This window comes from Pocillopora damicornis, chromosome 9 (assembly GCF_964200805.1).
Source record: "Pocillopora damicornis chromosome 9, jaPocDami1.2, whole genome shotgun sequence".
Taxonomy (NCBI): Eukaryota; Metazoa; Cnidaria; class Anthozoa; order Scleractinia; family Pocilloporidae; genus Pocillopora; species Pocillopora damicornis.
In genome coordinates this window covers 4,449,670-4,464,954 of record NC_142678.1, presented here as the reverse complement: position 1 = coordinate 4,464,954, position 15,285 = coordinate 4,449,670, and the positions used below count along the sequence as shown (strand labels likewise).

The following is a 15,285-nucleotide window of genomic DNA, read 5'->3' as shown; positions in this document are numbered from 1 at the left end:
ATCGGAAGGCGCCTTCTCGATAATTTACGTTGAAATATCAATTTATGAATTACGCACAGTGCGAAGAAGATCAAAATTAAAGAATAAAATTTGGTATTCTGGTCCTTTACAAACATATTGCGTTGCTTAAAAGGACACACAAACAAGTTAAATTGCGTTACAGAATTTATATTTACAAAACAACACACAAACACTCCGATAGAATTCTTGCAGTTTCTCCCGAGATTTAGCACACGGAACCCGATGAACTAGCCCGCCTTTCTGCAAATTTGTTGCTATCATTAACGATGTTAAGCTGTTATGGACCACAACGGGTTTGAGCGACAAACTCGACATTTCCTTGCGACCATCAAAATCAACTGGACAAACCCAGCTTGCGTGACGTATTGTGCAAATTTTCCCCTTTTCATACGACCGGTTTCGCAGGTTCCATTTATTTTAACTTGTTTGTGTGTACTTTTAATTTTGATCTTCTATCGTATTTATCATTAAATAGGATAATAATAAACTATTGTATTACATTTTTTATTCCATGCTTTCGGAGATCTATGGCAATTTTCAGGAACGTAAATAATTTTCTATTTTCTTTCCATTTCCTAACGATACCGTAGATCGGCAAAAGCTTGGAATAAGGGAGAAATACAATTGCACAAGGCCTTCGTTGAATCGTTCCCTTGCCCGGTTTCTAAGGCCTGTCAATGCGCCTTTCCCGCGTAGCTATGCTATTGTTAATGCCGTGATATTTGACTAACACTTTAAGTAATTTATCATTGACAAATGACTTGTTCAAATAATTATGAATCGCCCTTTGAGCGCGAGCGGTTTCAAAAGAACAATACTACAGCTTGGTATACCGAATTCTAAGCAAGAAGCTGTTGAACCTCAATAACTGAGAGAGAAATCTCGTCGCATTACTCACACCAGAATGCAGTCTCGGAATTTTATTCTTTACTAAAAAATGCATATGGTCATGGTCCGTATTTTTCGGGAATAGTTACTATAAGCAATTTTCTTCGCATTTCAGAAAAAAAGTGATTTCCCGTGTGACCGCAATGTTTTAGTTTTCCCGATAAAAAAAAAAAAAAAAAAAAACGCTATGCAGTTTGCTTTTTTTTTTTTTTTTTTTCCGGCAGCGAGTATGTAAATTGTTTTAACTTTTTTAACTCTTAGGCTTTGAGAACATAGATTTATTTCGTTTGTCTCCCAAATTTTATTTGCTCGAGTCTTTCATCCCCAGTGTGTAGCAGCTGAATAAACAACATGATGCTGCTACCTGTTTATTTTTTATTTTTTTTTAACCTCTGAAAGTGAATTTCAAGTGAGCCACTTCCCTTCCCTTCACTTAATGCGCATTTTTCCTCTCTGCGATATGCCTTCAGGAATTAGAAAGAGACGAAGGGACTCTGTGAGTTCTATAAAAGTAGATATTTATTACCTGTGCATTCACGTGTGTTCTGCGTCTTGCAACTAGATATCTAGCGATAGATAAAGTAAAGAGTATGATTTTTTTTCGCGTGTAGCTTGCCAATTTCGGAAAACATCAACAGCCCACTTCTCTTTGTCCTGTACTTTTGGACTTCGAAAGTTCGAGCACAGAAACTTCTTTTTGGCTACTTTTGGTGATCAAAACTGGCAAGACTTAGCAGCTCTTCCACTTTTCAAAATTGCGACAGAGGAGGTCAATGCAAAGTAAGACTGCCTTTACTTAAACAGCCGCAGTTGCGAAAAACATCTTTCATAACACTGACTAGCAAATCTGTTCATGTTTTAACAGTTTAATGAAACAAGAGAAAGCAAAAACCAAATACACGCATGATCTTTGTTTTGCTTTTGTGTTTATTGCTAATTAATTAGACCCTTTTGAGGAGCCATTTCATAAACTCGAGCTTCGTGTTTCATCAGGGTTTCTAAACACTCGAGTACAAGAAAACACGCGGCCGCTTTCATCAGTTTCCTCGTGTTGAGAAACCCTGATGAAACATAAAGCCCGAGTTTATGAAACATATCTTCTGAAGTTTTGCTTTAAAAAGGATGTCGATGAAAGCTATCAGTTATCATATCAGTCCACCTTTCCTCTATTAAATCAGGTTGTGCGTAGCCATTAAAATCGACATCGATTGAGTGTTCTCAGTTTCTCCCAAATGTGATCGAAATTCATCTGAAATTTTCATCGTTAAGTCGTCAACAATTTTTAATTGCAACGTTACGAATAAGAAAGGTTTGCGAGGCAAGTGCCGAAATCTTCTTGCGCGTAAGTTACCCTTGATTCTTACGAAAGACTTTCTAAGTTTTTTGGAAAAACTCCTATCGGACTTTTTGGTGTGCAATATAGGAGAGCATTCTTAGTTGTTACTTTGATTATGGTCGCGGCGCGACAAAATTAGCCCTTTTTGAATTTTTAGCAGTACCTCACTTCTAGATATGTCATGATTTATTTATATTAATCCATCATTTCTTTGAGAGACCCAACAAGAGCGAAAAGCTATTTCCACGATCCATCCTCTTTCAAACATGAATAATCAGTGAGGTTTTCTTATCCACGAGTTTATTCTCATCAAAATCAGTAAAGAACTGAGATGATTCAGATCTTACTTTAGTGTAATCCTTATTTTGCTTGCCTTGCAGCGTCTCAAGAAAAAGCGTCAGCAATTGGCTTTTACTAAATCTTTGTGGTTTTCAATTTCCACATAGTCTAACAAGTTGCACACTGTAAGCTAAGTATCAAAGGAGTAAGTTTCTAGGGAAACTGAAGTGCTACTTAGGCGGGCGGTGGGTTTTAAAAGAAAATTTTTTTTTATCAACTAAGTTGATAATGTTGACTTGGCCACCGTGAAGAATTGCTAAAGCTAAGGATTTGTCTTTAAGTGGATGGAATCTATGTTGTAGACATTGCTTTTCGTTTATTGGTCACCTCAACTAAACTAAGAATGATTTTCTTCAGGACAAAAAGACTTAGCTTGTAATATGTGGTCTGATGCCACCTTATGACCATTATCTGCGCATGTGTAGTGATTAAATAAGTTCCGAAGATAGCATTTATATTTTAAAACTTATGCTGCCTTGACCGTCTATTATTAAGAAACTTGGAAAGGACATTTTGAATAGAAATCTAGAAGTTATGGCTATTTTTTTTGTTGACTTAAAAATGGTCAGGCTATTGGAGGAGAAAGACTGACTTTGCTGTATGTTTCTTTTGTAAGAGATATCAATGCCTTGATATTGATACATGGCCTAATTCCTTCCAACTAGTAGTGAGCATTTTAAATCAGAGAATGAGACAAGGTACCACTTAAATTATTATTCTAGCATTCTGATCAGAGTCCGAAAAAGGCGTGAATAGATCAACAAAGTTCCGTGGTACAGTGGGTTATTTGTTCTGTTATGAAAAAACATGTTAGAGAGATTTGCTTTCTACACTTAGCAGCGAACTAGTCGAAACGAAGTCAAAACCATATTTTGGCGGTACTGTTTTAAAGTCTCGCTCTGGAAAGGATATTGATAAAAGCTCTAGCAAAGCTCCTTCCGCAAAGCCAAAAGAACAGAGCTTTTTTTTAAAACTCGTTTGTCGGAGTATTCTTAGCATAATCTGAAGAAGGCGGAGATGATTTTTCATAATAATTTTCTATTTTATATTCATTTTCGAGAACAGAGAGAAATTTCCATATGTTTCCCTTTTCGTCGGGAATATGTCGGGATGTTTGTTTAAACGGATAAAACTTCTATCAACGATACATGCGTTTTCATCTTATTCCTCCTTTCTCGGCAAATTTTTTGGAAGAAGAAATGAATCCTATCATACTTGTAATGTACGTAATAGGAAAGTTGATCCGTCAAATTAGAAATTCGACATTGGAACTGGACCTAACTTATAAGTTGCATACATGGGAGAAAAACAAACGAAAATACCAAGAGGAAAACATGAAGAAACAAGCAACAAATACTTGCCCGTTAACAGCAATTTGTTTGTTTTATATTATTTTTGTCTTGTTTTGGTATTCGAAGCTCGCATTTTGCGTGCTCTTTGGACTATGATTTTAGAGGATAAAGAAAATATGTGAACAAGCAACCTCTTAAAGAAAAGCAACAACGACAACAGCGCTGTTGTTGTTGCTTTTGCTAGCAACAATAACATTAAACAATATCAAACTCAGTTTAAGTACAAAATCTCCGTCCTTCATTCGCTCTTGTGGGTTTCTAACACTCAAAGATTTATACATTACAAAGAATTTTGAAAGCTAAAGAGTTCAATTTCAGAAAGGATTTCGGTTTGCTTAAAGGAAGTATTATTCATCGCGCCCTTAATGTTATTTCTCTGAAAAAAAAAGCAAACGAATGTTATCAATGCTCGCCCTTTTATAAAAGGGCTACGGTACCTTCTTCTAAAAAAGTACGTATTTGCATGGGTATTTCTAGCTTTATCATATGATATTGCATACATATCCTGGTTCATTTATTCTGTTTTCATTTTAGAGTTCAGGAGAGGTAAATTGTTCAATATTGGTTTAGTAACTTTTCTCTTACTGTCTGCCAATATTCATGTTTACACTACACAGTGGATACGTGTATTTTTTTAAATGGAGCGAATATATTCATTTATTGTATATGACAGGGTGGTCAGACTGGTTTTTACTTGGTTGCCTTAGGGACTGTTAACACGAAGACGGTTATATGCCTTATATTTTTTGTTCCCGGAAGCCGCCAAATTTAAATATGCAACGAAAATTGCAACGCTGGTTATAAAGATTGAGCTTTCAGAGGTTAAAGAAATTTTGTGAAGAAGCTACTTGAATAAGAGAGCAACAACATCAAACTCAGTTCAAATACAAAATTTGCCCTTGAGGGGTTTTGTAGGCTCGTAGATTTATGCATTTAATAAATTATTGAAATGATGCAGTTCAGTATCGGTAGATATTTCGTTTTCGCTTAAAAAAATATTATTTTTTATTGCATTCTCCCTGTTATTTCTCCGGGAAAAAACAAACTCGCCGCCATTAATGCTCGTTCTTTTACAAAGGGTTCGTGGTGCCTTACTCTAAACCTACATATCATGTGAAAACCCAGGTTTTCCTCTGCATGAGTATTTTCAGCGATATCGGTTTAGAAGTGATATGATTTTGCATACCTAACCTAAATAAGCTGTCTACCATCGGTTTAGTAATTTTCTTCTAGCAGTGTTTCAAAATTCACAATATAAACTACACCGTCAGGTAGATATGTGTGTTTCTTAAGATAGAGCCTAGGTATCCAGTAAATAAAAACAAGAGCACGGTTGCTGAATTTGTAACCATCTGGTTGGCTAGACGGAGCTAGGTTAGCAGCGTTTAATCTAGTTCCGATCTCTAGCTCCGACAAATAGGGTCTATAAATTCGTCAGAGAAGTGAGAAAAATATTTCTGCTAATGGGCCGTGAAGTAAATGCGGGGAAAATCGGTTTGCCTCAGAGCTTACAGTTGGCAACTTCGGAAACAACAGAACCAACACAAAATGCTTGTTAGTTCCTGATTTTTCTTTAATTTCGGAGAGCAAAGGGAAATTTTTTTGCATTGAACGCGACTGTCAAAAATTCGTGGCTGGTATGACGCGGCGTTTCGTCTCGGCTAAGAAACATGTCAGATACTTTTCCGAACTCGTCGAGCATCGCGCTCTAAGTCCCGTTCGCCAAGTCAAGATGTTAGCAGGCTAGCCCTTTTCCGATTCTCATTGATTCTGTAACTGAAAATAAATAAGTGCCTAGTTGGTTACAACATTCTATGCGCTAAATATGTAGAAATTTCCTCTATTTTTCAAAGAGCTTATTTACAAAGAAAGCTAAAAAATCTGATTTTGCACATTTTGGCGATGTTTACATCTTATGTTCTCAACAGAAAATTTTCAAACACGTGGAAAGTATATGGCTTTAAAAGAAGGGTCTCTTATGAGCAATATCCCGAAGAGAAATACCGCTTCTGGCTGTTGTTTATTTAGAAGAAATTGATCAGCTTTGCTAAGGACTACTCGATCTACTATATACGTATACCCCAAATCATGTGCATATCATCCAGATACTGAGTACCGTACATTCTTCCGTGGGTATTTGAAGAACCCGAAATCTTCTGACAATACAATGTTAACTTTTATTTACGTAAATAATACACACTTAGTTTTTAGAGAATATTTTTGAAGATAAAGTAGTGTTTTATCATGACAACATCTCGGGGGCGGGGCTGATGCCTAGAAAAAGATGATACATTCTACAGCTGTCAGATGTGTAGATTCTATGGATCATATCAGTAAGGGATTGAGATGACTTTGCAAACCTTCTCGTAATTCGTCATTTTGTTTTCATTTTAGAGGAGTTCAAGAAATGGAAAGGTAATTTATTAGTTATCTGTGATAATGAATCTTAGTAAACTTATTTTAACAGTTTTGATATTTACTCTTTGCACTACACTTTGGATATTTATGTAAGCTTGATGAACGCAAATATATTCAGTTATGAACTTCATATTTTTTTTACCTCATTTTCCTAGAGTACATTCTACTGTGTTAAACTGATTTAGGCATCTCAGTGTAAATGTAGAATTAGCATTGAGCTATTGTATCTCTCTTTTAATTCCATGCTTTTGCAGATCTTCGTCATCGTTCAGGAATGTAAAGAATTTTTTTTATTTTTCTTACATTCCCTGACGATACCGTAGATCGGCGAAAGCTTGGAATAAGAAATACAGTTACTCAAGGCCTCGACCTAATCGTCCACTTGCCTGGTTTTTAAGGCCTTTAAATTATTATTTAGATAAATCGCTGTTTCGCTGTGTGATTTCCATTAACTGTAAAACTTTTTTGTTTTCAGCGAAGATAAGCAGCTGCTTTATCAGACATTTCTGCGATTAGTAACCCTTGTGTTTGTTTCTATTAACTTTTATTTATGTGTAGAATACACACTTGGAGCTAAGAGAATACTTTTGTTTTCTTAGCAAATTAGCGTTTCATTATAACAACACCTCGCGGGGGTCAATGCTTGGAAAAACGATGCACTCTTCAGCCGCCAGATCTATAGGTTCTCTATATAATTTCATTACGGGTTTGAAATGACTTTGCAAATCCTATCATAATTTGTCATTTTGTTTTCATTTTAGAGGAGCTCTTGAAGAAAAAAGGTAATTTATTTGTTATCTATGGTAATGAATCTTAGTAACTTTTATTTTGACAGTGTTTCATTATTCATTAGTCTCGTTCCTTAGTAGAGGTTAAGAAACAAGGTATATACACCGCTAGCACATGACACCACACACCCTAAAAATATTCTCAGCATGCCAGATAAGCACTGGTAACGCAGCGCGTGACAGAACACATTGGACAAATATTCAATAATACATTGGGTTTCATTTTCTTTATTTTATCATAGCACATTCTATCGACTTAAACTGATTTAAGCATCGAATTGGAATAATACAGCCTAATGCTTTGGGAAAAAGTTGAATTGTTCCCCGGCTGCAAGGTGTACATCTCTGCAATACCCTCCACAGACAGAACTTAACTAATAACCTTTTCCTGATATCTCTGTGATCCAACCAGCTATTTACGATCAAATCTTACCCGATAACAGTCACGGGAAATAATTCTGAGACGGATTAAAGAGTATTGTTAATGTAATCAAGTCGTTTCTTAACTTTAGCGGAATCTGACTTAGATGTAAACCAATTTTTAATTGTATGATGGCAGCTGATGTTAGCCGTAAGACGGCAAAAATTTAGTCGTTAGGCCTAAAAATTGACAGATTTTAAACGTTGGTCGTATAGGAATTTAAACATAAACAAATTTCTTTCAACCGTAACGCATGATCTTAGAATCACATCTTCAGTCCCTTTGGAGATCTATGCGCGAGGTCCTTTACTCTGCTCCATTCAATTAGTCCTGAGCGTGGATGTAGTTACACTAATCGATTATTTCTATTGATACAGTTTTCGTCGTTTTTGCTGTAAGGTAATGCGAAGAAATCTTTTTTTTCTACACTCTCTAAACATTCACCGATTCTGTAAATTGAACGTATTAAGTGCGCAGCTAGTTAATTATAATATTCCAGTCGCTAAAGATGTAGAAAAAATCTGATTTTCTTCATTTTAGCGAGCATGTCTGGATGTAATTCTTTTTTTTTATCAACAAAAGTTTCAAGCAAATGAAAATTACATGGCTTTAAAAGAAGGTTCTCTTATGAGCAATATCCCTAAAAGAAATATCACTCCTCGCCAACATCTTTGAAAAAAAAAAATGGTTAGCTTTTGTAAAGGACTACTCGACGTAACTACAAACGTATACCCCGAATCGTGTACATATCATCCAGATACCGTGTGCCGTACTCTTTACCGTAGAAATTGAATAGTATCATTATTTGAAAAGTATTTTTAGCAAAATCAGGTCGTATCTTAACTTCAGCAGAATCTGACTTAAAAGTAATTACATACTGGTAGCGCCCGTAGTCAATATGAAGTGAACGCTTGGTCATTAACTCATATGTATCACTATGTTGCACTAATAACCATTTTTGAATATTTCCAAGTAATGAAATATCTCATTACATGACTCTCTGAAGACTGAGAGCTAACAACACCAGAAGAGAGAGTGGCATTATATTTTAAAGACCACCTACCCCTCTTTAACTTGCATGAAACAGCCACAGGTTATTATACCCGCTAACGCATGATTTTAAAATTATATCTTCAGTCCCTTCGGAAATTTATGCTCGAGGTCCTGAAGCTGTTCAGGCATATAACAAAGCCTTAACGGGGGGAAAGGCCTGCATCAAGAGAATACCAATAATGTTGATCGGACAGGAGCGGACAGGAAAAACTAGTCTCAAAAAGTCCTTAAAAGGAGAAGATTTCAATGAAAAAGAGGATAGCACAGTCGGAATAGACACTGACTCTTTGTACTTTAAAGTATCAACAGAGAGATTTGGAAGAGCGGAAAAGTGAAGGAAGAAGTAGAATTTGAACCAGAAGATCAGTTTGAACACCTTGCAGCAGCGAAAGTGATGAGTGAATTTTTAAGGAAACAAAGGGAAATTTTAGCGGGGTTTCGGCAAAATTCAGATTCTGACTCAAAGTCAGATTCAGAGTCCGAATCACAGCCTCCGGATGGATCAAGTACAACCATTTCTCGTTATGGCTCAATTAAGCCCTCAAGAAATATCGAATCTTTACACCGAAAATTGCCCGAGGAAGTAGCCAGGCTGGTTGAAAAAATGCTTGAAGAGGAGGAAAATACAAACCACGAAGATAACATCTACTCAGTTCTGTGGGATTTTGGTGGACAGTCAGTGTACTACGAAACCCATCCAATTTTCCTTACGGAGAAAGCTATCTACATATTGGTGTCTGACTTGAGTCGTGATCCAGACGAGAATGCCATCCCGCCTGTCAAAACAGGACTTTTCGGGGACAAAGTGGACATTGAATGCAGTAAAACAAATCTTGATTATCTGGACTTTTGGATGTCATCAATTTATTCCTTGGTAAGTCCAGATGTTCTAAGCTCTCAAGAGACCGCTCCAAATGTTGTGCCACGGAGGCTTCCCCCAGTATTCCTGGTATGCACCCATGCTGACGTGCCGTTTGGTGGATCTAACGCCAGAGACCTTGCTCTAACAATGTATGGCTTTTTGCAAACCAAGACGTACAAGGAACATCTGTACAAAGATGTTTTCGTCGTTGATAATACAAAGTCTGGGAGTGAAGAAGAATGTATTGAAGTTAAGCGACTGAGAGAGGAGGTACTTGCTGTCGCAAAGGAACTGCAACTGACGAAAGAAGAAATTCCGGTGAAGTGGTTGAGGTATGAAAACAAGCTTCGCAAAAAGCATGATAAGTGGATAACACTTGAAGAAGCCAAGAGGATTGCATTTGAAGACTGTGAAATCCAAGAAGATGACGAGTTTTCCACTTTGTTGAACTTTTTGCATGATCAGAGAATCGTGATTCATTTTAGTGGCTCTCCAGAGTTGGAAAGGATGGTGATATTAGATCCTCAGTGGCTTGTTGATGTCCTCAAAAACGTAATCACTGTAAGGCGTTTTAAACACACGGAGCATCCGGTCAAAGACCTGTGGATCCAACTTGAAGAAACCGGAATCTTGGATGAAAAGCTCATTGACCATGCTTGGAGAGACTTGCTCGACAACCAAGAAAGTCACAAGAGCCTCATTGCCATCATGGAGAGATTAAGCTTGATTTGCCCCTGGCTGTCATCTAAAGATAGCAATCAGTACCTTGTACCGTCAATGTTGATGTCACCCCCAACATATGACGTCCTACAGCTTCTCGACTCTGTAAACGTTCCATCTCTTTTTGTAACATTTGCATCAGGTCGAGTGCCTCCTGGTCTATTCTCCCGACTTATCCTTCACTTCCTCCAGTGGTGTGGTGAAGAATGGAAGAGCAAAGTGAGCCCAGAGTTGTTTCATAATTTTGCCATGTTTCACATTCTTCCAGACCAAGGTATCTCCGTTATTTTTTGGTGCCATTCCACGGCCATTGAAGTCGCCGTTTACAGCGGAGACAATGACGAGAAAAGAGCCGATATATCCCGTGCTGTTCACTGGAAATTGCGGTTTATACTCGAATGCATGCGGAAAGAGTTTCACTGGCTCAACAACGTGAAGTATGATATGTGTGTCTGCTGCCCAGTCTGTTCTCGACCAGGGTCGGTAAAATGCCGCGATCATGACGTGCGTGGATGTGAGTGTCTACACTTCTTGTCAGAATCTGATTTGAGACAGCGTCAACATTGTAACAGACAAGGACGCAGCCTTCTTGGGAATCGCAGGATTCGGGTCAAGCAGTTTGAATGCTGGTTCTCAGGCGGAGAAGAAGGGGAGGATGCTGGAATATCCACGAATCAGGTACGTTGCCAGTCCCATCCTCTTCCTTAGGTTGATGAGACGCTAATACTTTTTAAGTTCAATGATATTTTTATAAACTGGTTTAAAAGTGGATTTAATTTGTTTTCTTAGCAGTTGCAAGCTCTTCGCACAACAAGTCATGGAGGTTCTCTCGCTGCGAAAGGCATATTTTCCATAGAAGGTAAAGGTAGCTATCTTTCATGTCATTATATCATGATAACAATGTCGTACCTAAAGAAAGAGCCAACAAGATCTCTTCTCGTATAATTTTAGGAGCAATTTGATTAATACCATTGTTTCTCCTGGAACAGACTTTTAACCAACTCAAAATATTTGGGTGTCAGCAAAATATATTCCGTCTACTAAACTTTCTCTTATTTCATTTAATTTCGTTTTTCGTTATTTTAATTCGTTCTAAATCCTTTTCAAGGAAAGAAACGGAAAGATTTTTCGCTGCCCGATAGTATCAAAACCTCCATCCAGTCCATTCCACTCAACTCAGGAAGTGATGTTAAGGATATTGTGATTCAGTTTCAAGAAGCTCTGCAGTTGAAAGCAACATCTATGGCTATTCCAGAGCCTGAGACGAAAAGTATGATTCGTGACCTCGCCCTGAGAGCTAAATCTGAGAAACGGGATGATTTGGTGAGACACTTACGAGATATTACACCTGCTGGTACTACTGGTGAGTTTGAGAAGATGAAATTTTTTTGCACACTGGGGAGAGGGGATAGGTTTCTAAGATATAAAGAAGTTCTCACATAAGCGTCCTCTCTATGCACCATTAAATTAATGTCGACGTGAGCTTGATTTTATTGTGAAGTTGTATTTGCTGTTAATGCCCTCTTGATCTGCTTTAATATGTATATTTTTTGTCTTTGTTTTAAGTATTCTAAAATAAATTTAGCTATATTTATCTTCTTTTTCTGTTTGTTTGTCTCTACAGGACCGTTGTTGAATGAGGATATGTCAGTTGGTTGCATGCCATATAAACAATACGAGGAGTTAACGTTCAGCCTCTCGGGTAAGGAATAAGGTTGGCGTCCGCACACCAATTTATTCATAAACTTGTTTTAATCTTTGATTGAATTCATAGGTTGTTGTCTCTCGTCTCTGAAAAGGACTCTCGAAAAAACTCGGGCAAGATTCGATTCTGCAGATGCGTTTTCAGATTAAATTATGGCTAGATTATTTTACAGTTAGCTAAAGTTCGTCCGCTTTCGTCAAAACCCTTTCCAGAAGGATGAGCTGACAATAATTTAGACGAAATTTGGAGGATATCGGGCGCCAAGAAAATGTGAGCAATTTAAGTCATTCAACTATACGGTCTACAGGTCAAAGTTCTGTTTTTCAATTGTAACACAGTTTATAAAAGAGCATAATATGTTTTTCTACGTAGGTGGAGACGAGTGGAAACTGTTGGCAGAAAGGCTGGGTTTATCCCAAATCCAGATTCGCTTTCTAGACAAGAGAGTTACGAATCCTTCTGACGTTGTCCTTAGCGCTGTGGGAAAGCATCGCCACCTGAGTGTCGGAGAAATCTATGACACATTAGTCGACTGCGAGCTACCAGCTATCGCAGATCTAATGTAAATTAGAATATGAATACCAGAAGAAGGCGACTGATACAGCAAGAACCAGTAGCAAGAAGCAAGGTAGCGGCCGAAGACTTATTTGCGAGAGATCTAAGGGAAAATACAGTTCTTGAGCTTGGAGTCGATAATAATGCGTTGAGGTGCGACAGCATCATTTGAGCAGATTTATAGTTGCTCATAATTGCATGTTTGTAAAGTACGAAAAAAAACTTTAAATGTAGATTTTCTTTGAATTTATATCTTCGTTGTCCTTGCGAGTAGGTATATCATAGACATAAAGCCATTATGAATTAATTTGGAGTAGTTGTTGCATTTGAAACGGAGGAACTACGGAAAAAGGACCGAGGTTGACTTATCTCCACTAACAGAGGTATAGCCTCGGATAGGGCCTGGTAAATAGCATGTGACAATCTTCAATATATTAGATTCGTGGCCTTTAATTCAAGTATATTTTCCGTGTTTTCTGGCCAGTTAAATGAAATTTTTTAAAAGCACCAGTGAATCTAATTTCTCATTTCTAGCGAAAAACAATTTTAACATGGTGAGGACATGCTGAAATAATAAAGTTTTGCATTACTTTTATGTCTTCATGGCCATGGTCTTGGTGCTAATTTTTATCTTTCTGAGCTTTTTGTGCATGCAAGTGATTAAAGGGACAGTAACAACAAATGTTCATTTTATCAGAATATTATTACAACATAATAGCAGGGATTTACAGCGCAGGGAAGGGATGGGATCCTCCGCTAAATAGCTCAAATAAATAGCATGCAAGACGTTTGAAATCTAGTCGTAAGCATCAAGAGCTTCCTTCCTATTCAGCAGTGACGAAATTTCTTTAACCGCGGAGCTCGAATGAAGTGACAAGGTTTACTTGTGCATGCAACATCTCTGTATTGGTATCCAGTTTTCATATTTTGTTGACAAATACACTGCTAGAAAGTGATGATCTCGTAGTTAGTAACATATGTACACTCTGAAATTCCCTTTTTGGTTTGATAAAAGAATAAGAAGGTTTTTGTTTCAGAAAGAAAAAAACTCAGTTGAACATTAGATTAACCTTTCAGATTGCAGTTATCCATCTATACCTTTAGATAGAGAAAGACGTCTTGAGAGTGAAGTACACTATTGAAAAAACAATGATTTGTTGTAGTAAGTAATGCACACTGAAATATATTCGATCATCGGTTGTGCATGAATTAGTTTTTAGTGTAACTGCTGTAACAGCACATTTTATCTTTCGCTTGACCTATATGTGTATGCTTTGTATGCCAAAGTAAAGTCAAAATAAAATTGTGTGTTTTAGCTTGTCATGTGATGGAATGAAAAAATTATCAAATAAATAAATATAAATAAATAAATGACAATTTTATATAGCGCCCTATCCAAAAGCTCTAAGGCACTTCACAATCAAAGTAAAAAATAAAAATAATCAAACGTAATCATTCATAAAAATAACGCTTAAAAAGATAAGTTTTAAGATTACGCTTAAAAGCGTTGAGATCTACACAACATTTTATGGTTTCAGGAATGTCATTCCACAGCTTAGGTGCAGAGACAGAAGAGCCGCGATCGCCATAAGATTTCAACCTAGCGCGAGGAATCACTAACAAGTTCCTACTCGATGATCGTAAAGACCTAGTAGGCTTATAAGTTTCTAAGAAGTCACTGATATAACTTGGGCATAAATTATTTCAAGCTTTAAAAGTAAAAAAATAGATTTTACGAATAATCCTCTGCTCCACGGGGAGCCAGTGCAGTTCCCTCAGTATAGGAGTAACGTGATCATGCTTGCGACCACATAAGATCAGCCAGAGCACAACTCTGGGCTAATTGCAATCTATGAACTAAATGTTTCGGAAGACCGTATAACAGAGAATTACAGTTGCCTTATCTGCATGTGACGAAGGCGTGTACTAACGCCTTAGTACTACTAACTGACAAAAACTTTTTAATCGGTGTATAGTAGATGATTAGCTTCGGTGTTCTGCGTGCGCCATCGTCTTTCCAGTTTTCTTCTCTTGCTCTTTGCAACTTTAATTTCGTCTGTAAACCATGGCGCATAAGGGCGAAGAGTACCAGACCTACGAATGATTGGGGCATGATTGTCGATCATAGATTGCAGAGTGGAGTTGAATTGATCAATAACTAATGAAAGGTCATCATTTAGAGGTGATCTAATTAGCGCGGATTCTTCCAGGTCAGCGGAGAACTTATACATGTCAATAACACTTAAACGTCGAAAAGATAACATTTGATCTTGAGCAATATGTTTACAAAAATCCAGATTACACCGGATCGTAAAATGATCAGAAAGTGCAGGATCAAAGACCAGAGATTCTTGATGAAAGATTGTTCCTCTCTAGTGATAATGAGGTCAAGAGTATGGCTATTCTTATGCGTAGAATCATTTACGTGCTGGCGAAGGTTAAATGAATGAAGAAGGCCAGTAAATCGCCGACCAGCATTATTTTGAGAATCAACATGAAGGTTGAAGTCACCAACAATCAGCAAATAGCCTGATGCCGTTACTATATGGGCAAGATAGCTAGCAAACTCATCAAAAAACAGTGGCACATCAGATGAAGGAGGATAGTACAAGACAATTAAGCAGACAAAATACTTCGTAGCCCTGAGTTCCAGCTCAAGATGTTCGAAAGAGTAATGGGATTCATGTGCTTGAATTTTGGCCTTGATATTATTCTTGAGAACAATGCCAACCCCGTCACCAGTAGTATGTAATCGAAGGACATGGTGGAAAACATATCCATCTGGACAAATGTCACGGAAATAATATAAATCCGAGTCATCACCACG

At 37.4% G+C, this 15,285-nt stretch overlaps 1 non-coding gene across 1 annotated transcript; it reads left to right on the top strand.

The window, feature by feature from the left end:
* Positions 1-4,714: 4,714 nt before the first annotated feature.
* LOC113666281 (uncharacterized) lies at positions 4,715-13,777 on the top strand. The gene is made up of 5 exons (XR_016179967.1): positions 4,715-10,876; positions 10,988-11,057; positions 11,307-11,561; positions 11,823-11,900; positions 12,276-13,777. It is a non-coding gene; the product is annotated as an uncharacterized LOC113666281 (transcript).
* The last annotated feature ends 1,508 nt before the right edge of the window (positions 13,778-15,285 follow it).